This window comes from Miscanthus floridulus, chromosome 19, assembly GCF_019320115.1.
Source record: "Miscanthus floridulus cultivar M001 chromosome 19, ASM1932011v1, whole genome shotgun sequence".
Lineage (NCBI taxonomy): Eukaryota > Viridiplantae > Streptophyta > Magnoliopsida > Poales > Poaceae > Miscanthus > Miscanthus floridulus.
Genome location: NC_089598.1, coordinates 40,157,375 through 40,181,416, shown reverse-complemented (window position 1 = coordinate 40,181,416; position 24,042 = coordinate 40,157,375). Strand labels below are relative to the sequence as shown.

Here is a 24,042-nt window from a genome sequence, read left to right as displayed (position 1 = left end):
GAGAGAGAGAGAGAACTACTACTCTGTAGCTGGCTACAAAATAATTTATTCTGTAGCCACTTTGAGTTACGATAATTACTATGTTAATTTATGAGATTATAATAACTCCTTAATAAGTGGTTTACTATAACGTTATGGTAAATATTCCTATATGTTATAGTAACCCAACTATCGTAAATATATCGTAAATAGAGGTGACTACAGAATAACTTATTTTGTAGCTGGCTACTAAATATACTTATTTTGTAGCTAACTATATATAGCACGAATGGTTAGGCGAGAAAGATTTCATAAGGACGATCGACGACTCGTCGTAACGATCGAGAATGTACGGGCAGAAGATAACGAACGAACATCTGTCGTCCATTCATCATCTTGCTGAGACGTCCACAGTTTAGGTCTGTCGATCGGTCGTCAAGAACAATCCTTTGAAAGCCGGGACCTTGCGTGCAAGAAATGAATTTGCAGTCCCGGCCGGCCCCTTCAAGTGTACTATATACATCTGTCTTATTAATTAGTATAACCTTATTATTACGTATAGATCAATAAATTAATAAATATGATTCAACAGTAGCCAGTTTACATTGACTTCCGAATTAAGATCACTAAGACATTGCTTTTTTTTTGGTCTGTCTAGACAACTGTTGATAGTTTTTCAACCTCAAATCTGTCAGATTTTGGCCCAATAAAAAATAGATAGCTCAGCAGAAAAAAAACTGACAGATACTAGACAAATAAATCTGTCAAATTCAATATAAACAGAAAAACAACCCATAACGGGTTTTCCAAACCCAAGATCCACTAACAGAACATAAACCTACATGTAATTTCCAATTCATGATGGCAGCTGCAAAGTCATTCTAGGTAATTCCCAAGGCCTTCAACCTGTAACATTTGCTGAGAATTAACAAACCAAGGCACGAGAACGATCACATAAATACAACTGTATGACTTGTCATATGAAATGGACAGATCTACATGTATATATGGGCAAGCCTTTGTCATACTGAGCATTATGGTTTCTTCCAAGTAGGAAGAACTACTAAACATTATGTCCATACAACTTGAGAAACAACTACAGAACTACATGTGACAAGTTTAGAGGTGATCAAATAAAAGGGTTGCAGTCTGAAATGAGGGGAGTAACACTTGATCAAATAAAAATCTCTAAGTAGCATACAAGCTACGATATAGCTCAAGCAACTAAGTAGGATGGCAAATATTAAACAAAGCCAATTAATGTAGCATGAAAGGGGCACTTAACAAATGAGATAGCAGTGCAAATCACTGTTGTCTCTGCTCACCTGACAAACTGAAACCGACTTGATCAGTACATGATGTTGAACAGGCGGAATAGGAGCAGCAGGAACACACCTGCATGCATCGACATAACACATCATGTGATTCTCAATATATACTCTAGAGGACATAAGGAAAAATTAAAACTTGGTTCCAGTAAAAATCTTGTTAATCTATAGAGCACATGTAAGTTACAGTTCTACTTAGAAATATATATATTGTTCGATTGTGACTTGACAGGACTGAAGCAATTCTTTAATACTCCGTTATGTATCCTCTAAGATAATAGTGCTGCCATCAGAGTAACTTATCTAGCTAACTGGACAAAATCTGCTCTCACTTTGTGAAAGTGCTACTCTAACCGATTACTACAGCAGTGAAGTAATGTCAAAGGCAAGACGAACCAAATAACATTCAATCAATTCCAATACTCATAAAATATTGATATACCAATAACTAGAGTCTGAAATTTTCCTTTCTGCTCAAGTCCCAAATCCCAGGTGGGCGACTTCATCTGGAGCAAGCAGCACTCTGCACGCAGGAACACATGTGACAGGTCAAAAACAGAAACCAAAGCCGTGGATGGCCGGACACGAAGACGACGGCACCTATAGTAAAATCAACCTTTTCCTCAAGTACTTGGCAATCATAAGGTAACAAAGCTAACTACGCACATAAAGATTAATAACAACCATAAGATAACAAAGTTAAACCAGCAATCAGTAATGGCAGCGTCCCCCAATCAGTAATGGAAACAAAAAATAATAGCTTTATCCCCCAATCACACAATCAGTAATGGCAACCATAAAGAAAACAACTTTACTATTTACTTCAAAATAAATAAACTGAACAACGCCTTTTGAACTGTACAAAGAACTCAAACAGAGGCCTTGACAAATGAAGATAAGTTACTGAGGAACTAGAAGTACTCACGAAGTTCTGCTTCATTGTTGTAACGGCCAGCAATGATGATGGAAATGGTGGGCGCGACGATGCTGTAGGATCCACCCATCACTGCAGGGGGATGAGTCCCAAAAGAATGACTGGCACAGGTTCTTGATGCCCGGCAATGAACAGCAACATCTGAATCACCCGGGCCGTATCTTCCTAAACAGTCAGACAGAAACAGAAAGTTTGAGCCCTTTTGACATTACAATTCACAAACTAGTTGGCTCCCAAAATCTTGGATTCAGAACAGATTGGTTTACTCACGTTTCCACCTCCCATCTGGGGAACAAGAGCACTTGGTATGATGACAGACGTGCTCAGCGTCACAATGTAGTGCTGGAATCCAAGGATGACGGCATCAGCTGCATGTTTCAGATTATAGGTCAGGTGACAGGCAACAAGTCAAAATCAGGACCACTACCGGTATGAACAACATCAACATCAGTACACAAAATACATAACAAAAAACCCACAGAGAGAGAAAAGACAGAAAAATCTGACAATAATAGCTAAAAAAACTAAACTCAACTACACCTTCTAATGCTCCCTCACAAATCAAATAATCGCCACATCTAAAACTGAACAAATCAATTGTAAACATCACAAATATAAATAAGAAACATCAGTTTGGGTCCCTAAAAAGGAAAAAAAACACCTACAACTTAATCAGCAGCAGGAGCAAGCAACTGCAAAAACAGCAATACCAACTCAATCAGCAGGCTTTGGGGCCCTCAAAGTAGCAGTAGACGCCCACATGCACAGAAAAAAAAACAAACACACACACACACAAAGAGAGAGAGAGAGAGTAACAAACACACACCAGCAGCAAAAAAAAAAAAAAAAAAAGACATCAATACAAATCTGAACAAAGTCAACTCTAAACATAAGTGGAGATAAAAAAAACAAATTTGGTTTGGGACACTCAAAAGGCCAAAAAAAGAAGCTTAATCAGCATTGAGCAGCAAAAAGAATCAACTGCAACAACAACAGTAGCACATCAAATTAGGTAGTGTTTAGTTTCCAAAATTTTGCAAAATTTTTCAAGATTTCCCGTCACATCGAATCTTTGAAGGCATGCATGAAGCATTAAATATAAATAAAAAATAAAACTAATTACACAGTTTAGACGAAATTCGCAAGACGAATCTTTTAAGCCTAATTAGACTATGATTAGACACTAATTATCAAATAACAACGAAAGTGCTACGGTACCATTTTCTAAAAAAAATCGCCAACTAAGCAAGGCCTAGCAGGCTTTGAGGCCTTCAAAAGGCAAAAAGACAAATAACAAGGCCAAAAAGCTTATTCAGTAGCAGCAGGCATCAACAGCTGTCAGAGAAAGACAGAGAGACATACAAGAGAGATAGACATAACTCAACTCCGAAAATACAACTAATGCCAAAAGAAAAATAAAAATAAAAAAGTAAAAAAAACAAAGCAAAAACACACGCGCACACAAACAGAGGGAGAGAGAGGCACACGGAAAGACACACATGCATCCACACACACACAGAACATAGACATACTCAGAAGGCAAAGGACAAAAACGAACTACAGCTAAAAAAAAACCACCTTCAAAGACACACATGCACCCAAACACACAAAGAAAACCCAAACACCCAAAAACACCTTCAGCAGCAACAATAAAATTGAAGCAAAAAAAAAGCACAAAAAAAAGTCCACACAAAAAAAAAACAGCAGCAACTACAAAAGCAGAAAAAAAAACCTACAAGAGCAGAAATGCAGATCTCCTATCCTAAATCCGGGCGAGAGGGCGCCCCGCTGAGGAAGGGAGCCGCCAAGGAGGAGGGCCAGATCACCAAATCCCAAATCCGGGCGAGGGCGCCACGCTGGGGAAGGTAGCTATCGTGAAGGACAGCTAGATCTAGGCGAGCCGTGGAGGAGGGAGGCGTCGCCGCGTGAGGAAGCCGTCACCGAGGAAGGGAGCCACCGAAGAGGGCAGCCAGATTGGGTGAGGGAAACGCCACCGGGAAGGGAGCTGCCGAAGAGGGCGGCCAGACGAGCCAGGGGCACGCTGGCAGGGGAGAAGCTGCTAGGAGGAGAGAGCATGCCGAAGGAGCTGCACTGGCGAAGGGTCTTGCCGGAGACCTGTTGGAGTTTGATTTTTTTTTCTCTGACCTTTATATTTGGTTTTTGAGGGCTCAAATAGAGACATACTTGAGATGCTCTAACAGCCAACGACAGAGTGAAATCAAAGCAGTAATCCATTTACCGAACGAGTCAAATAACTTTTTTTTTGTCGGCTACAGTCAACAAACGGCATGAAAACGTTAGACTCCACACAGTTTCGTTGCACGCCTGGCTCTGTTTTTTCAGTCTTGATGCACTGACAACATGCAATGCACGCATGCTACGGCATACTTCTACTTCATGTTCATCACCCTCGTCTCGCCGACACACTAGCGCTATACCTCTATATGCATGCATCATGCTTTCATTGTTTGTACTGCTGGGGAACCGCAAGGAAAGGCTTGAAGGTGAGCACGAGCCCCATGACCTCTGTCAGATTCAGGAGCAGAAACACCATCCGGTGGCCTGCATGCATATATATGAAAAATGTGTGCATTAATCGAAATCCCTTTCTAACATTTCATTCAAATCTGCATCCTCTATATGGTTTTATTGCAGTAACTACTTATAAGATCATATTGAAACATTTGGGAAGGTATTTAGTAGTGCAAAACTGCATATATATACAAATTTACCTGGAAAGAACGCGGCATGCTGGCGCTTCTGTGCCCATGAGAACCTACACAACCAAGAGGCGTTCCAGCAGTGAGCCTCTTGTTGAAAAAACATGTACATACACATTCTCTAAGCTAGTCCTGCCTGGCTTATGCTTTCATGCTTATCACACAACAAGCAACTACTAATAATAAGCTACGAATGATCAGGCTGAACTAAACTTGAAACGTTTTCAAGGCCGTGATGAACATCGTATGAATAACAGGACGGTCAGGCAGCACTGCTAGCTTGTACATACAAGATGCCTGCTCCAGCTGGAGCAAAAGCCTTGGACAGAGACATTGCCGTTGTAGCTATTCCGTTTGCAGCGCCCCTTTGTTCTTGTGGCTGCAGATAACATCCAGTTCAGATGTTAGGTTTATCTGACATATTGACATCAATACCGATAACAATTGATCACTTCTTGGCAGGGAGTCGGATGATAATTGATAGAACTGGCATAAGTTGGGCATGTACCACAGCATTGTTTTGCAGGAGCGAAGTGACGTAGATAAGGTCTGATCTTCCGAAAGGTATGATAGCGTCGATCGGTGGAAACTCGACGTTCATGATCTAGGCTTCGAACCAAGACTGATTCGGACCCCCGCAACCGTTACACCATTGCTCCGTTGGTTATCAACCACGCGAACGCGATTGACCTCGCCGAGAAGGCTTTCCTGCAAGCGAATCGAGAACACAAGCAAGAATGGGATGAACACAATCTGAAATTGCAAATAAATATGAGGCTTATGATAACGAGAAGGAGTTCAAATCTTTATTCGAAAGGACTAATCGTCACAGGCGAACAAGATCAAGAACCGGGGCCCTGGTTCACAGCAAGCAGCCTTGGCGGCAAAGTTGCAGCAAAACGACGTCTTTTTCACGAGGAAATCAAGAACTAAACAAAACTCCAAACCCTAAGGAGAACGACGGCTGCTAATTATAGAGTCTTGGGCGTCACCCCCTGGACGCGCCCCTAATGGGTCCAAACACGATACACAGTCCAACGGACCAAAAGACGGTATCGCAGCATCCTGGCAGATTCTGGACGCTAACTTGTTTCGACGATTCCCATTGATTCTAAAGGGATTTTGACGTGAGACCACTTGCATTGACTTCCTTATCTAATTAGATTTCCATCCATATATGGATCGTCGAAAACAGAGCCCGAACGCGCCCGTGTGACCAGTTTTATGACAGACTGGTCCTGGAACTCGAGATGGCTCCAACTTCAGTTGGACTACCTCCACCATGAGAAAGATGAATTGGACGCCCATGCTGGACCTCCTCCTCTTTTTGGCTTGTATGTGACGGAGTGATGTCCTCATCATCCTCCCTTTCTTGAATTGAAGTCGTCCTCGACTGAAGTAGATCGTCTCCTCCATTGGATGACAGCAACGATGGCTCCGGAAGAAGACGTTCATCTTGGTGCCCAATCCTTCGCAAAGGCGGCTACCATGGTGGCCTCCCTGGTGGGAATTCATTCTCCTCCACAAAAGGTTAGTACCAACAAGAGGCAAAGCACTAGAAGCAGGACCAAGTGGACATATAGGCGATGTACAAGTTAAACCATAACATGACTCATCATGATCAGCAAGAGCAGATTTAAGAGCAAATAAAATTTCTTTCTTGTTACTTGATGGTTCATTTGCTAGTTTGCTAGAGTCTTTATCATGGCCTATCTTTTTCTTTTCAACAAGTTTCTTTTCATATTGCACAATTTCAGCAGGAGTTAAAGGAAGTAAAGCAATGGTCTTTTCTTTAAACATAAAAGTATATCTATTTTTCCTACCATGATATACAACATTATTATCATATTGTCAAGGGCGGCCTAACAAAAGTGAACAAGCTTGCATAGGCACAACATCAAAATCAGCACAATCATGGTATGATCCGATAGAAAAATGCACACGAGCAGATTGTGTTACCTTTGCCTTACCACTATTGTTGAACCACTAAATATGGTATGAATGTGGAAGAGCACGTGTAGATAAACCAAGGGTCTTGACAAGCTCAGAACTTACCGAGTTATTGCTGCTCCCTCCATCAATTATAGCACAAACACGGAAATTATTGACAATAAGAAACATTTGAAACAAATTATGGCGTTGTAGCTTATCTACTGGCTCAACTTGTGTACTCAAAACATGCTGAATAAGTATTGATTTGTAGTTTGCAGTGTATGCCACACTATCAATTACCTCATCAGGATCTTTAGCACTATCCACAAATTTATCTGTATAAAGATCAGTTGCAAGTGCAAATCATTTTCTTCTTCACTAGCACTAACATACCCACCATCATCAGTAGCAATATATGCGCATTTGCTAGGGCATTCTTTAGCTACATGTCCTATGTCCTTGCAGCGGTGGCAAACAACTTTAGAAGAGCTGCTAGAGGAAGGTGTAGCAGATCCACTAGAAGAAGGTGTGATAGGAGAACTCTTCTTTGCAGGCGTTGGTGGTGTCTGCACATTAGAAAATTTACTCACCTCGTTTGGACGTGAAGGAGTGGATGGAGTCATGGAACGCATAGGTTGCCGTCCCTGTACTTCCCTTTCAGCTTTCAGAGCATAATGATATAATTGAGAAAATCTAGTCCATTCTTTATAGTTAAGAACATTCTGTATTTCATGACGTAAACCTCCAAAAAATCTAGAACACTTATCTATTTCATCCTCTTGTATGTTACTACGTGCTAGACCAATTAAAAGCTCCTGATAATATTCCTCAACACTCTTACTACCTTGATTTAAACGTTGCAGTTTTAATCGCAGATCACGCTGATAGTATGGAGGAACAAATCTCAATTTCATTCGTCGTTTAAGTACAGTCCAAGTTTGAGGTATTTGAGCATTAGCATTAACATTATTGCAAATATCATTCCACCAAAAAAGAGCAAAACTAGTTGAAGGGGATCGTGACGCCTAAGAGGGAGGAGGGTGAATTAGGCAACTTAAAATTCTAACTCTAAACTATGGTCTCCTTTTCTAACCTTAGCAAAACCTATGCAAAAGACAAACTGTATAAATGTGCAACTATGGTTTTACTAATGTGTTGCTATCTCTGCTGCAAAAGGAATAATGCAATTAATGTAAATACGGAAGCTAAAGAGCAAGGTAGAGATATACAAACTCCTGTCGATGACTCCGGTATTTTTACCGAGGTATCGGGAAGCGAGCAAGCTTCTCCCTAGTCCTCGTTGGAGCCCCTCGCAAGGAATCCCTCGCAAGGGCCAAGCTCCCAGTCGGGTAACTCCGTGGATAGCCTCGGGCCTTCCCCACGCGCAAGTGGGTCTCCGACGTGCCTTCCAGCAAGCCTCTCCCGGATGCTCCCCGCCGTCTTCACTATCAAGCTTCTGGCCAAAACGCTGCGGGCCTTGTTCCCTCCGGAACATAGTGGCGGCCACACCATAAACGCGGTTGGTGTGATCTCGCAAGACTACAAGCCCTCTGATGTACAACAATGATGCGCGCAAGCACCGAGTGATAAAGAGGTATGCAAACCTCACTAAACACTAGGCCTAAACCTAGAGCAAGCGCATAAGTGGTGGTCTAATCAACCTAAGCACTTCACAAAAGCACCTACGCTAATCACCTAATAAAACACTAAGCACTATACAAGTGAAGATCACTAAATGGTGTATCAACACCCTTGGTATGTTTCCTCAGCTCCACACTTCTCATTTGGCTGGTTGGGGGTTGTATTTATAAGCCCCACTGAGAAAGTAGCCATTGGGGATGAAATCCCGCTTTTCACGTCCTGACCGGACGCTGATCACGTCCTGACAGGACGCGTCCGATCATCTCGACCGTTGGAGCCGCGATCAAGTGATCGGATGCTGCCAGCGTCCGGTCACATGCCACCGGACGCGTCCGGTCGTATTTTCACTGCTCTGGAATCTCTCTGTACTCAATCGAACTCTACTATCCTACGTCCGGTTGATCTGCCGCCAGCGTCCGGTCCAGCGTCCGGTCACTGCTGCTGCTGGGCCTCTTGATTGGGCGTCCGGTCACTGAGCTACCAACGTCCGGTCCAGCATCCGGTCACTTCTATGAGCTCGTTTCTTCGCGATCTTGCGTACGGCTTGGTTACTATCTTCATGCTTGGACTTTGCTTGATATCTTGAGTCTTCTCTTGTGCTTCTAAGGTCTTGCTTATGGTGTTGATCATCGGATCATCACGTTGCCTTCGTCCAAGTCACGTCTTGCATCCTATTGAACTACAAAACAATCACTTGCAAATTCATTAGTCCAATTTGGTTGTGTTGATCATCAAACACCAAAATCCAAAGTAAATGGGCCAAGTGTCCATTTTCCTTACAATCTCCCCCTTTTTAGTGATTGATGACAACACGACCAAAGCAAGCAAATAATAAAAATTTTAAAATTTGAAAACTACCTACTTGCTAAGATGCAATGCAAGGGGCAAGATTATATGATGCTAAAAGATACTACTTGTAAAACTAAAGGATACCACATAAAAACTTATCTTGCCCTTGCAAATGTCCCCATGTGGCATTATGGATTTAAGTCTTGCTTCCTACAAATTCTCTCCATTACATAGGCAATCCATAATCCACTATCCTCCCTTTCTCAGACTATTACCACTTGTAAATTATTAATGCTTGCTTTTGGTCCTCTAAATTCTCCCCCTTTGGAATCAAACGCCGAAAATGAAGACATTAGTAGCACAAGGAAGAGTCAAACTTTGTGTGTAGAGTGGAATATGTCACAAAATTTGACTCTCACATTATATAGATTAAGCTCCTCCTAAATATATGCATACATATGGTAGAAGGCAAAGCATATGCATAATTGGGAAAATTTTGCTCAAGGGAATTTAATCTATATAATGCATGGAGAAAGCATATAAATATCAAAATAAAATCAACATGATGATATCGATTTAGAAATACCACATGTGGAAACCAATTTGATTTCTACCACTTGCAATAGGTGGTGGATAGTTGAAATATGGTGCTTAACTCCTGGAGACTCCATTTTCCTTGCAATGAGACTACTACACACATGATAAGCTTAAAAAGGTGTTAGTCTTCCTAAATTTGTAGAGTATCCTCTCCCTAAATTTGTGCACACAAGTGTGGAATACTTGTAGAAGTCATGCACATTGATTTTAGAATTAATAATACCACTTGAAAGATGACATCTCATGAAGGTAAGAATCATTTTCGAAGATGATATTCAGGAGAAATTATCTATAATTTGGACTTTGGCACATATTAGATGAACAATCAAAAGACAAGCTATGTGCCGTGCTCGTAAACAATTTTAAACCATGTAGGTTTGCTCCAAAGGTTAAGAATGAAACCGAGCAAATCTACCATAAGATATGCCTAATGTATGCATGACAAAAGATATAAGCATGCAAATGCAAACATAGGCATAAAAAGTGACTAGATGCTATAAGATGCCAATTTGTAAGAAATACCACTTGAAGAAAGTACCAATTGAAAGTAATAACATCTAGTTACCTAACATGGGAAGGAGATTTTGAGTCCATAGTATTGACTAACCCACTTGGCAATAATTTTGTCCATCATGATGCACCCCATGAAATGCACCCATACTTTGCCAAGTCTCTAAATTCCCCAAAGTCCATTGGACTTCTCACTTCCCTTTCAGGATCTAAACCTTCTTGGTGCTCTTCATGTTGGAAATAATTTCCTTTGGCACCCAAAAGCGTTTGACCCCATTGTTGGCTTGCTTGTTCACCTTGATGGCCACCACCTTGTCATTTTTCTTCTTCTTCAAAAGATAAGGTGTGGAGGCCTTCTTGTCCACCTTATTGGTGTAGGTGTTGGAGAGCTTGCTTGTTTGCTTCTTCTCTTTCTTATTTGCTCCTCCCCCATTCTTCACCTTGCACTCATAGGACTTGTGACCTTCCTTGTGGCACACGTAGCAAACCACGATTTGTCCTTTATCAAGCTTCTTCACTCCCTTGATGGTGTTATCTTGATGAAGTTGGACTTGTTTCGCCTTGCCTTTCACTTGAGTCAAGTCCTTGGTGAGGCGAGCTACTTCTTGCTTGAGTTGCTCATTCTCCTTTGCAACCTCTTGTGTGCATGTATCTACAACAACTTTCTCAACACAAACTTGGTTGCACAAAGATGAGTCTAAACATAAATCATTACAAGAAGTAAAGACATCCTTTTTAGACATGTTAAAGATAGAGCTTTTCTTTTTAGATGCCTTGATGGGTGTTCTACTGACGGCTTCAAGCTTAGCAACTTTATTAGTTAGCTCATCACAATGTTTGCACATGGTTTTCACTTTAGCAAGCAAACTTTTATAAGCATCTTGTGAGCTAGCTAACTTTTCTTTTAATCTTTTATTTTTCTTTATAAGTTGCTCATCATTGATTGTGCATGCATTTGTTGTTGCACTAGCCTTAAGTTGCTTAATTTTAGTAGATAGTTCAACATTGAGATTAGCAAAGTTCTCATATTGTTCAAGCAAAGTTTTGTATGCTTCTTGTGAACTATCTAGCTTCCCTTTTAATTTTTCGAGCTTCTTTTGTTGACTAGTGCAAACTTTAGCATAATTAAGATTTTGTTGCACAATTTCATCATAAGAAGGCATTTCATCATCACTATCACTCTCACTAGAGGATGAGCTTTCGTTACCTCATTTCATAAGGCACATACGAGAAGAGCTTGATGATGAGTGCTTGCGGCCTCGCCTCTTGTGATGGTGTTCTTCTTCACTTAAAGAATCATCCCATGACTTTATTGATGTGAGGGCTTGGTTCTTGCATGCCTTCTTCTTTGTCTTGGGTGTGGGCTTATTTGGACAAACTTCCACAAAGTGCCCCAACTCGCCGCATCCATAGCATTCTCTCTTTCTTTGCTTATTTCTTTGATTGGTGAAAATGAGATCTTGAATTTGGATGGGCACACCCTTGACATTGAGCCTTTGGATCATCTTCTCCACCTTGTTGATAAGTTTGATTGATTCTTCATCAAGGTTGGAGGTGGAGGAGGAAGATTGATCATCATCACTTGAATCTTCATCATCATCATTATCATCCTCATCTTCTTCTTCATCTTCACTTGAGGAGCTTGAGCTTGAGCTTGTCTCAACTTGCTTGCCCTTTATCTTCGCTACATGCGAGAGCTTTGCCTTTGCTTGATGAAGAGGCTTCTTCTTGACCCATCTTGCATGACATTTCAAATGCCACTATTTTGCCAATGACTATTCCCGGGGTCATGGTGCTCAAGTCCTCCATATTATGAAGGATGGTGATGATGCTTGCATATTTCTTTTGTGGTAACACGGAGATGATCTTCCTCACGATGTCCGCATCATCTAGCTTTGTTTATCCTATTGAATGGAGCTCATTGATAATTAGATTCAAACGAGAATACATATCACGAACAAGCTCATTATCATTCATTGTAAAGGAATCATAATTTTATTTAGCTAGATAATGTTTTTGCTCATGGACATTAGATGTGCCGTCATGGAGCTCTTGAAGTTTTAACCAAATTTCATGTGCCGTATTTAAAGTGAATACTTGGTTAAACACATCCATGCTAAATGATTCAAATAAACAATTCTTAGCTCTAGCATTGAAATGCATTTCTTTTTTATCACTCTTTGTGGGTTTTTTGGAATTCTTAATGGGTTTCATCCCATCACGAGCGACTCTCCAAACTCCCAAATCAACCGCCTCAAGATAGCAAGCCATTCTAGCTTTATAATAGAGGAAGTTAGTGCCGTCAAAGTGTGAAGGCCTAAAGGTATTTATCCCAACCACTCTAAATAGCGTCGGCTCAACGGCAGTTAAGCCAAAGGTCTAATTTGAGCCAACCCGCTCTGATACCAATTGAAGGGGATCGTGACGCCTAAGAGGGGGGGGGTGAATTAGTCAACTTAAAATTCTAACTCTAAACTATGGCCTCTTTTTCTAACCTTAGCAAAACCTATATAAAAGACAAACTATCTAAATGTGCAACTACGGTTTTGCTAATATGTTGTTATCTCTACCGTAAAAGGAGTAATGTAATTAATGTAAATACGGAAGTTAAAGAGCAAGGTAGAGATATGCAAACTCCCGTCGATGACTCTGGTATTTTTACCGATGTATCGGGAAACGAGCAAGATTCTCCCTAGTCCTCGTTGGAGCCCCTCGCAAGGAATCTCTCGCAAGGGCCAAACTCCCGGTCGGGTAATTCCGTGGATAGCCTCGGGCCTTCCCCATGCGCAAGTGGGTCTCCGACGTGCCTTCCAGCAAGCCTCTCCCGGATGCTCCCCGCCGTCTTCACTATCAAGCTTCCGACCGAAATGGCACGGGCCTTGTTTCCTCCGGAACACGGTGGCGGTCACACCACAAACGTGGTTGGTGTGATCTCGCAAGACTACAAGCCCCTCTAATGTACAACAATGGTGCGCTCAAACACCGAGTGGTAAGAGGTATGCAAACCTCACTAAACATTAGGCCTCAACCTAGAGCAAGCACATAAGTAGTGGTCTAATCAACCTAAGCACTTCGTAAAGCACCTACGCTAATCACCTAATAAAACACTAAGCACTATACAAGTGGAGATCACTAAAATGATGTATCAACACCCTTGGTATGTTTCTTCAGCTCCACACTTCTCATTTGACTGGTTGGGGGTTGTATTTATAAGCCCCACTGAAAAAGTAGCCATTGGGGACGAAATCCCGCTTTTTTGCTACTGATCGAACACTGATCACGTCCTGACCGGACGTGTCCGGTCATCCTGACTGTTGGAGCCGCGATCAAGTGATCAGACGCTACCAGCGTCCGGTCACATACCACCGAACACGTCTGGTCGTATTTTCACCGCTCTGAAACCTCTCTATACTCGACCGAACTCTACTGTCCTACGTCCAGTCGATCTGCCGCCAGCGTCCGGTCCAGCGTCCGGTCACTTCTGTGAGCTCATTTCTTCGCAATCTTACGTACGGCTTGGTTCCTATCTTCATGCTTGGACTTTGCTTGATATTTTGAGTCTTCTCTTGTGCTTTTAAGGTCTTGCTTATGATGTTGATCATCGAATCATCATGTTGCCTTCGTCCAAGTCACGTCTTGCATCCTATTGAACTACAAAACAATCACTTATAAATTTATTAGTCCAATTTGGTTGTGTTGATCATCAAACACCAAAATCCAAAGTAAATGGGCCAAGGGTCCATTTTCCTTACACTAGTAAGCTCACTAGTAACAAGTCTAACTCTATATTCTTCAGGTACTTGATAGGAGCTAAATTTTTTATCTACAACCATCTCCCAATTTAAATATGCTTTAGGATCAGCAGAACCAGAAAAAGGAGGTATCTTAAACTTGGTTTTAGAGAAATGATCATTGTTACCTTGGTTATTACCTCCCATACCGCGTCGGTTAAAGTTCAACCGATTACGGTTACGTGCATCCCCAGCACGTCGTCGAGCTTCGGCTTCAGCTTTAGCCTCCGTGTCGCCATCCTCCTCCTCAACATCCTCGCCTTCGAGATCATCATCATCAGCATCTTCAGGACGTGGTTCAGGATGTCGTTGTTCAACATCTTCAATTCTCTTGGCCAAGTTGGTGATTTGTTGAAGGATCTCATTAAATTTGTCATCAAGAACGGCACGAAGCTCATTCTTGAAAACATAGTCATTGAAATATGTAGGTGTGTCCCCGTTTCCTTTGTCGCTGCCTCTGGCTTTTCCTGACATGGTTAGTAGAAAGGAGAAGATAACACAAATAGTATTATCCCTACCAACTACTTAGGCTGTGGACAAGAAAAAACAAGGCACTCAACTCTCAAGCGTCTTACCACGGTCTTACAAATGTTCTTACCAAAGCAACAGGCGGTGCAATCGGTCGGTGACTGTGATACCGTTGTAGCTTGAATGTAACAGTTGCAAGACGAACCTGTACTTGGTTAGAAGAAAGTGGAGCTTGGACAGACACAATATAGTAGCAAGGAATAGCAATATTCAGAACTGAATAGCAAAGCTGAATAACTATCCCGAGTACTTGTCTTAGTTGCTGGTCTATTCACGTTCCAAGTAACAGATGTATCAAGTGATGTGAACAGCAGAAATATAATTAGGAACAAGGCGGAAATCGGCACACGCAAACACAGCTCAAATGACGCTCTATATGCTCCTTTAGATATTGTTCCATTTTTGTCCCTCTTTTTTCTCTATTTTTAGGCTATCGTTGTTTTTTTGGGAAACTTTGACTTTTTTTTATTTTTTTGATATTTTTTCTTCACTAAGGAGCACAAAAGAAGTAACCATAGAAAATATGAGCTTAAACAAGTGAAAGACGTGGCCTGTGGAAAATTCAGAAGACGTGCTCAAAATTGACAAAAAGATTGCGACCACGAAAAGAGAATCTTGTGACCAGTTTTTTGCCAAAATAAAATTTTCTGACCCCGACAGAGCAAGGGACGAGCAGATTCGAATTTTTTTTCTGATCGATTTTGATATATGGAACGTCGAAATTCGAGTTCGTATGTGAAAACTATATCAATTTTGAGAACTGACTCCGAATTAGAGGACAAAACGGGAACAATGCGTGCAAAAGTTGTTGCGGCGGCTATGAATAGATACAAACAGTGAAGATAAGTGTAACAAATTAGATGGCGTGGACTAGGGTTTGATGGATACAAAGGAAACATATCAAGACTTGAAGGTGTTCACGGATTATGATGAAAAACAAAGGAAAAGACACAAACTGGATAAAAAAACGATATAAAACCAGCAACCAGAAGTTGCCCTAGGACACAAACTCAACAACGCGAAACAGAACGACGAAAATGCATGGCACAATGAGGCTATAGGAAAGGGAATATGATGCGATGTATATTTTTTTGGCTTTTTGTGGATTATAGGTAAAACAAAAATAGTAACAATTTAAAGAGAAAAACACAGAGATATACCTAACGGATAACTAGGTCTCTGATACCACTTGATGTACACAAGGCCTAATCTTCCGAAAGGTATGATAACGTCGATTGGTGGAGACTCGACGTTCACGATCTAGGCTTCGAACCAAGACTGATTCAGACCCCCGCAACCGTTACACCACTGCTCCGTTGGTTATCAACCACGCGAACACGATTGACCTCGCCGAGAAGGCTTTCCTACAAGCGAATCGAGAACACAAGTAAGAACGGGATAAACGCAATCTGAAATTGCAAATAAATATGAGGCTTATGATAACGAAAAGGAGTTTAAGTCTTTATTCAAAAGGACTAATCGTCACAGGCGAACAAGATAAGAACCGGAGCCCTGATTCACAGTAAGCAGCCTTGGCGGCAAAGTTGCAGCAAAACAACGTCTGTTTCACGAGAAAATCAAGAACTAAACAAAACCCCAAAACCTAAGGAGAGCGACGGCTGCTAATTATAGAGTCTTGGACGTCACACCCATTAGACGCGCCTCTAATGGGCACAAACACGATACACGGTCCAACGGATCAAAAGACGGTGTCGCAGCACCCTGGCAGATTCTGAACGCTAACTTGTTTCGACGATTCCCGTTGATTCCGAAGGGCTTTTGATGTGAGACCACTTGCATTGGCTTCCTTATCTAATTAACTTTCCATCCATATGTGGATCGTCGAAAACGGAGCCCGGACACGCCTGTGTGACCAGTTTTATGATAGACTGGTCCTAAAACCCAAGATGGGCTCCAACTTCAGTTAGACTGGGCCTCCACCATGAGAAAGATAAATTGGACGCCCATACTGGACCTCCTCCTCTCCTTGGCTTGTATGTGACAGAGTAATGTCCTCATCACGAAGTGCCGGTAACTCTAGTGATCTGATCAACATACTTGACATTAGTATCCCAAAGCTGAACATTTGAATGAAGCACAAAGGCAGCATAGTAATTAAAGCAAAATACATAGCCAGCATCTTTTGTCCTGATTTTCTAATTCTACACAGCAGTGTATGTATTTAACAATTTAGTGGTTGGTAATGTGTTTTATGTGTTGAATCTCAGAGCTTAATCATAGTGAAGTACTTACTGCAAAAACGCTTTTGAGCATTGCTGCGAAGTAGAGAGGCACATCAAGTCTTATTCCTGACAAGTGTGTCATGAAGGGATAAACAGCAATTATTTGGTAGAAATAGTGCCTGCGATGCTTATTGTTTTTTTTTAACTTTAAATGCAGCAGGGGAGACCCCCACTGTAAGGATTTTATTATTAGAAAGAACAACACCACTGTACAAAGGAAACCAGGAAGCTACAACTAAGAGAACTGCACAGGCTGTACAAGCAGAAACAAGACTAACAAAGTTAAGCTAGGTTAGAAAGAAGGGAGAGGAAAATAGGTCTTTTAGAGTGGCAGAAGCGAAAAGACTGCAACTGGGCTTCTTCCAGGAAAAAATGCTTCCAATTGTTAAAGGAAGGACGACCACAATCAAAGATGAAGTTATTCCTTTGCTTCCAAATCTGCCAGGCTCCTATGATGAAAATCTCCATGAAGAAAGGCCTTTGAAATTGTTGTTCAGCATTGACCCATCTGGAAGAATTATAAACAATTTTGAAAATTGGAAGCAATAATAGCGATGCTTACTGGTCAATTGATAAGAATTATAAACAATTTTGAAAAGAAAAAAATAGGGAAACATCAGTATGGATACACTGCAAGACGTCAAACAATAATAGCGAGTGATAACTCACCGATGAAACTCGGGTTGAATTGATTGGATCGAGGATTTTATTGATCCAACGGTAAGCAAAGATATACTAGAAGACTGGCACCTACAGTTGAGCAGAGGATAAGTAATGACGATATATCCAGAAATGCATTTACTACAGTGAACAGACTTTATTATAACCATAAAACACAAAAAACTGATCAAGTGGATGCCTCAGATTTTTTAAATTTTTGGGAAAGTAATTGGTTGGAGTGGAATTACCTGCGACCGTAAGAACTTGGCCCACATCTTTAGCCGCAAAGCTAAGCCCGCCATACTTTCTGTCACTCATGATCCATAGAGAAAATATCTGATGTTGAGTTGCAACATGATCTAACTTTTAGAACGATTCATTTCAATGTAGAAGCTGTTGGAGTCGGCAAGTGGCACCTCAACATATGCGGTGTCATGAAGGGAGAAGGCACAGTATGCTATAATGGAGGACATCAGTGGCCAGTTTCTGAGTAAGCTCTTCTTAGGTGGCTCTGTACTTTCTTGAGTTGTAGTACCTTCTACCATTTCAACTGTTCTCTCAAGGCCTTAGTGCTTATGTAGGGTCTCCTGATTAGTTCCTTGATGAACAACAAAGTATAAAAATAAGCCGACATATAAAGTGCAAAATTATCTAACAGAATTTGTTCTGTGTAATTTAATAAGGTAGGATAGGATATTCACATGGACTTTTATATTTTAGTGTGCCAGCAAGAAGACATATTTATGAGTAAAAAAATCATAAACGCATAAAAAACTCTTCATGACAACAATAAATTTGTAAGCATGCACTAATATAGAGAGGTTGTACATACCGAGAACCACACACAACTTATGAAAACCAAGGTAGCTAAAAATGATATACATAGACATGGCAATAAATGTGGGAACCTGCATGATGTTGGAACAAGAAGATGAAATGAAAAAAAAAATCATTCTATCTTAGTATTAAAAGAAATTAATTTCGGTCGAAAAGAATACTACCTTCCAAACACTGATTTCTCATGAAACAGATGTGGGTACTGTTTGACAAGCTGGTAATAAGGAAAACAGAGAAGGTTAAAAGTAAGTAATCCAAATGGTTGACAAACAGTAATCTTTGTCAGATACCTGTGCTAGGTAGCCCCCAATTGCTGGGCCAGTTATAACACCCATTCGCCATCCTGAGCTGGCCTAAATTAAATTAAATGGATCAAACAGAGTCTATTCTAGTCAGTAAGGAAATGTTATGTGCTTATGTGTAGAGCTGGAGCTTACAACTGATATACCCAAGCTTGATGTTCAGCTTGACAAACTTCAATGGAGTAGGCATGTAGCACAAAGCAATAATAATTACATGACATTATTGACTAGACTTTTGCTGAAATCAGGCCACAGCAACTGACTGACAGTCACATATATAATTCCTTCATCTCCTCTTAGGATTTGCCACTTTGAACATAACAGAGTAAGTACCTTTACTGGTGCAAGGAACCCGTTGCGAGCCCCAAGAAGAAACCTTGTAGCAATAGCAAAAGCCACCCAGTATTTCACGCTCAGCCCAAACAAAGTGTTGAACACAATGCTGAAACATAGGTTTGATTGGAAATAGATCAGGAACAATTATATACAGTAACGGGAACAAATACTAGTTGGGTTGAACAAATACTTACACCAAAAACACTGAGAATGCCATCACAGGCTTCGCCCAATACAATCTGCCACCACACCCCAGAAGACTGACGCAACGCCTCTGCCGATCATATATGACGCGCCTAAAGAAAAAGAAAAAAAAAACAAAGGAGAAGGGATTTCACGTGGAGAAGAAAAAAAAAACAAGTAATATACACACACATGGATTTTTGTTAGCCGTTGACAGTTGGGTTGGGTGTGTGAGTGACAAATAAAACCATACCGAGGAAACCTGCATAGAATCCAATGTCTTCCTCCCTTTGAGCAACATGCAGGTCTCGTATCTGTTTCATCGTCATCATTATGTTCCACTGGGCCTCTAGATTTCATTCTCTTGTTGATGCTGTTACAATAGTGACAGCAGCTGCTCGAATATGATGCAGTGAACCGGGAGTTCTACTAAGCAATGATCTGAGAGTTTGAATATAGCTTGGTATGTTTATATTTGAAGGTAATGGCGTAATGCACAAAAATAATGTTAAACACTCAGGTCTTTGCTAACCCCCCCGCTCCAGCCTCCAGATGCCATTAACAAACCAAACTGCTCCAGTTCAGATAACCAGGATGGTTAGAAGTATTGGCACCACAAATGAAGGCCATAATGGGACTTCCAATGCTCGACCTCTCTTTATAGACATGGAGCTGCAAGGAATCAATGACATGATGTCAGAAGAGTGCAAGCCAAAGGAGGATGATCTAATACAAAAGTTAGGCGGAATTTGAGGTAGTTCAGCAAATGTACCAGCACAACATGCCCAGCAAATGTACCAGCACAACATGCCCAGCAAATGTAGACATTACCACTCAGCTAAGGAGTTATTTTGTTTGTCATGATCTTCATTAGTTGACCTCCTCAGGAAAACGGTACTTTTCAGGTAGGGACATTGCAAGTTTCTTATATTCTTCCATCGAGCAAAGTGATACTAGCAAGGAAGTAGTGGAAGCCTGAAGCGAGAAGTTCATTTCATCAATTTTGGAGAGGTAAGCCCCAGCCCTCATTATCACCTCCACCCAACAGCCTCCTAACGATACCATTTAGCATGTATGAGTTTGGAGTGCATCCAGTCTTTTCCATTGATAAAAACAGATTGTCAAACTCATCTAGCAGCCCTTCTTGTATGAGATTTTCCAGCATTAAGCGATAGGTCACCACATTTGGAACTAAACCATGGGCAGGGATAGCAGCGAACAAATCCATGGCATCTTTCTTACTGCCACTTTTGATCAAAGAATCGATCATAATATTGAAAGTAATAATGTTAGGTCGAAGATCCTTAGAACACAGACTCTGGAACATTATGAATGCTTCATCAACATAATTATTTTTGTAAAGACCATTTAGAATTATGTTATATCTGCAAATGTCCCATTGTTTTCCACTTTTAATCATATTGAGGTAGAGTTCCTTTGCTTCAGAAAATCTCCTAGTCTGGAATAAACCTTGCAGTATAGTACTGTGAGTCACAGCTCCAGGCGTAACCCCCTTCCTCAACATTTATCAGAAAAGACAATATGCATTGTCTATCCTTCCAGCTTTGCAGTAGCCATGAAGCAATGTATCATAGGAATGAATGTTCGGTTTCAAGCCAACTGAGAGCATGACATCAAGTAACTTTGCCGCTTCATTAGTTCTACCAGCTAAGCAGTGGCCACCTATTAATGTAGTATATGAGATAACATCAGGCCTCACGCCTACCCTTTCCATCAACTCAATGAGCCTTTGGGCTTCCATAATCCGTCCTTTTTTGCATAAGTTACACAATATTGTGTTGAAGAACACGATGTTAAGACGGACTCCTTGATCCAACATTTCAATAAACAATTCCTCTGCCTTCTCCCATCTGTCAACAGTACAGAGTCCATAAACCAACAACAACAACAAAGCCTTTTAGTCCCAAGCAAGTTGGGGTAGGCTAGAGTTGAAACCCAACATGAGCCCCTAGTCACGGTTCAGGCACGTCAATAGCTGTTTTCCAAGCACTCCTATCCAAACAAAGATATCTAGGCATATCCCAACCCTTTAAATCTCTTTTTATTGCCTCCCCCCATGCCAGCTTCGGTCTTCCTCTACCTCTCCTCACATTGGTATCTCGACTTAGAACTCCACGATGCACTGGTGCCTCTGAAGGTCTCCTTTGGACATGGCCAAACCACCTCAACCAATGTTGGACAAGCTTTTCTTCAATTGGTGCTACCCCTAGACGGTCACGTATATCATCGTTCCGAACTCGATCCATCTTTGTATGACCACAAATCCAACGCAACATACGCATTTCCGCGACACTCAGTTGTTGGACATGTCGTCTTTTAGTAGGCCAATATTCTGCTCCATTAACCAGTGAGCTAAAAACAACAATGTTTGGAGTCACTCCTTCATTAATCATCTGATTGAATTTAAGCACAGCATCATCCACTCTTCCCAACTTGCAAAGTGCATCTATTAATGTTCCATAAGTGACTACATTAGGACTCAATCCTTGCTGCCTCATTTTGCTAAGAATATGCATTGCCTCATCTATCATTGCCTTTTTAGCATATGCACAGAACACTATGTTGAAGATGTAATGATCAGGTGAAATACCATTTGCTACCATCACATCTAGGAGATCAGGAAAATCAGCTAGGGCTCCTTTAGCAACATACCCGTGAAGAAGAATGCCGTAGATAGTTACATTAGGTTTTATGCCCTTCCTAATCATAGAATCAAAAATCTTCCTAGCTTCTTTGCATTTTCCGTTCTTGCATAGACAGTCCAGCAGCAAACCATAAGTAACAACATTTGGGTGAAGACCACGTGCGTACATTTCTTCGAGCCTTCGAACCACCTCTTTCCACTGTCCTGCTGAGAGGTACCCATGGATCAGACAGGTATATGTCCGCATGTTTGGCTTAACACCTTTATCAATCATCTGTTCAAGGACACCCTCAGCCCTGTCAACCACTTGAGCTTTGCACAGGCCATCCATGATCGTGTTGTATGTCACAACATTCGGTGAAATCCCCTGATCCAGCATTTCAAGAAACTGGTTGTAAGCTTCTTCCACTTGACCCTCTCCAAACAAACCGTTGATAACAGTGTTGTAGGACACCCTATTTGGTGCGCAGCTTCCACCTCCATCATCACCCATCATGCGCAGCAGCTCAAGTGCCTCCTCAGCTCTCTCTACATTGAAGAAACCCTTGAGAAGCATGTTGCAGGAAACTACATCAGGCCTGCAGCCAAACTCAGGCATTCGTCGGAGCAATATGTCCATGGCCTCGCCCACCCTCTTGGCATCACAGAGGCCCTTGAGCAACTGACCGATAACTACTTCATCCACCCTCCAGCCCATCTTAAGGATGAGGCCAAAGGCGGCGAAACCATGCTCCATGCGACCCATGCGACAGAAACAACCAATTAGGATGCTGTATGTGCACAGGTCTGGACGCACCTTGTTGGAGCAGGCACGGGCCATCCGGTTGAAGAGGGAGACGGCGAGCTCGGACGTTGAAGAGCATCGGGCGCGCGCGACAACATTAAGCAGGTGGTTGAAAGCACAAACAGAGGCAGGCCTGGCGTGGGGCAGCAATTCATCGAACAGCTTGAGCGCGTCGTTGAGGCCGAGGCTCCCCGACCTGGCTCGCCCCGCGATGATGCGCTCCAGCTCCAAGCACCGGTCGCGGGCGGCACTGGCGCGGCGCGACATGCCGACAGGGCGCGCGCGGCGCTAATTGCCCGGCGACGAGGGGCACGGACGGCGCTGCGTCCCCCTCCGGGTCGTTGAAGCAGAGCAGCTCGCTTGGTGCGTCGAGGAGCGTGTGAGGGTGGGAGCTGGTGGGCGGCGGCGGCGGCGTGCCGCGTGCGTGCGCGGGCGGGTGGTTGGGCAGGCCGCCCGACGGGCGCAGGTGCCGCTGCCGAGGACTGCGGCTTCAACGGCTCTGCGTCTGTAGTTTTCTTTTTTCTATTTTCTGGACCCCGTGGCCCCATCAGGCTGTCACATGTACAAAGCGTGTCGAGAGAGGGAGAGAGACTGTGCTTCTCCTTCCCCGTCTTAAAATAAATGAATTTTGAGCTGTTCTAAGTTATTTTTTTTCTTAAATTTGATTGAACTTACAGAATAAAGGCGCTAATACTAATGATAATAAATTAGTATCATCAGATGAAAATATATTTTATGCTATATTTATTTGGTAGGCACCATAGATATTCAAATTTAAAACAATTTGACTTAGACAACTATAAAAGTTAATTTGTTTTAGGGCGAAACGAGTATTATGGAGTACAGCCAGGGCAGGCTAACATCAAATAACAGAGTGTCATTCCGACGAGGCAGTAACACATTAACAGAAGTAGCCAAACAGCTTTTTTTTTTTTTTTTTGGAACAGCGGCATCAAAACGTTGTGACGACTCCACACGGAATTCGGTTGCACACCTGACTCTCTGTTTTCAGTCTTGTGATGTATGCACTGACAGCATGCATGATGACGCTTTCATTGCTTGTACTGCTGGGGAACCGCAAGGAAAGGCTTGAATGAGCACGAGCCCGATGACCTCTGTCAGATTCAGGAGAAGAAACAGCGTCTGGTCGCCTGCCTGCATATATGAACAATGTCAAATGTGGGGATTAATCAAAATCCCTTTCTAACCTTTCATTCGAATCTGCAACCTCTATATGGTTTTATTGTAGTAACTACTTGTAAGACTGTAACGATTGGGATGCT

General features: G+C 41.9%; 1 long non-coding RNA gene and 2 pseudogenes across 1 annotated transcript; all 3 read right to left on the bottom strand.

The window, feature by feature from the left end:
• Positions 1-606: 606 nt before the first annotated feature.
• On the bottom strand, positions 607-4,453 carry LOC136527332 (uncharacterized). Its single transcript, XR_010776744.1, has 6 exons — positions 3,978-4,453; positions 2,512-2,609; positions 2,233-2,406; positions 1,750-1,830; positions 1,305-1,374; positions 607-885 (listed from the first exon to the last, which is right to left on the bottom strand). It is a non-coding gene; the product is annotated as an uncharacterized lncRNA (long non-coding RNA).
• Positions 4,454-4,702: 249 nt separating this feature from the next.
• On the bottom strand, positions 4,703-19,412 carry LOC136527329 (protein ZINC INDUCED FACILITATOR-LIKE 1-like; annotated as a pseudogene).
• A 432-nt stretch (positions 19,413-19,844) lies between these two features.
• On the bottom strand, positions 19,845-23,284 carry LOC136527331 (protein Rf1, mitochondrial-like; annotated as a pseudogene).
• Between the last annotated feature and the right edge of the window lie 758 nt (positions 23,285-24,042).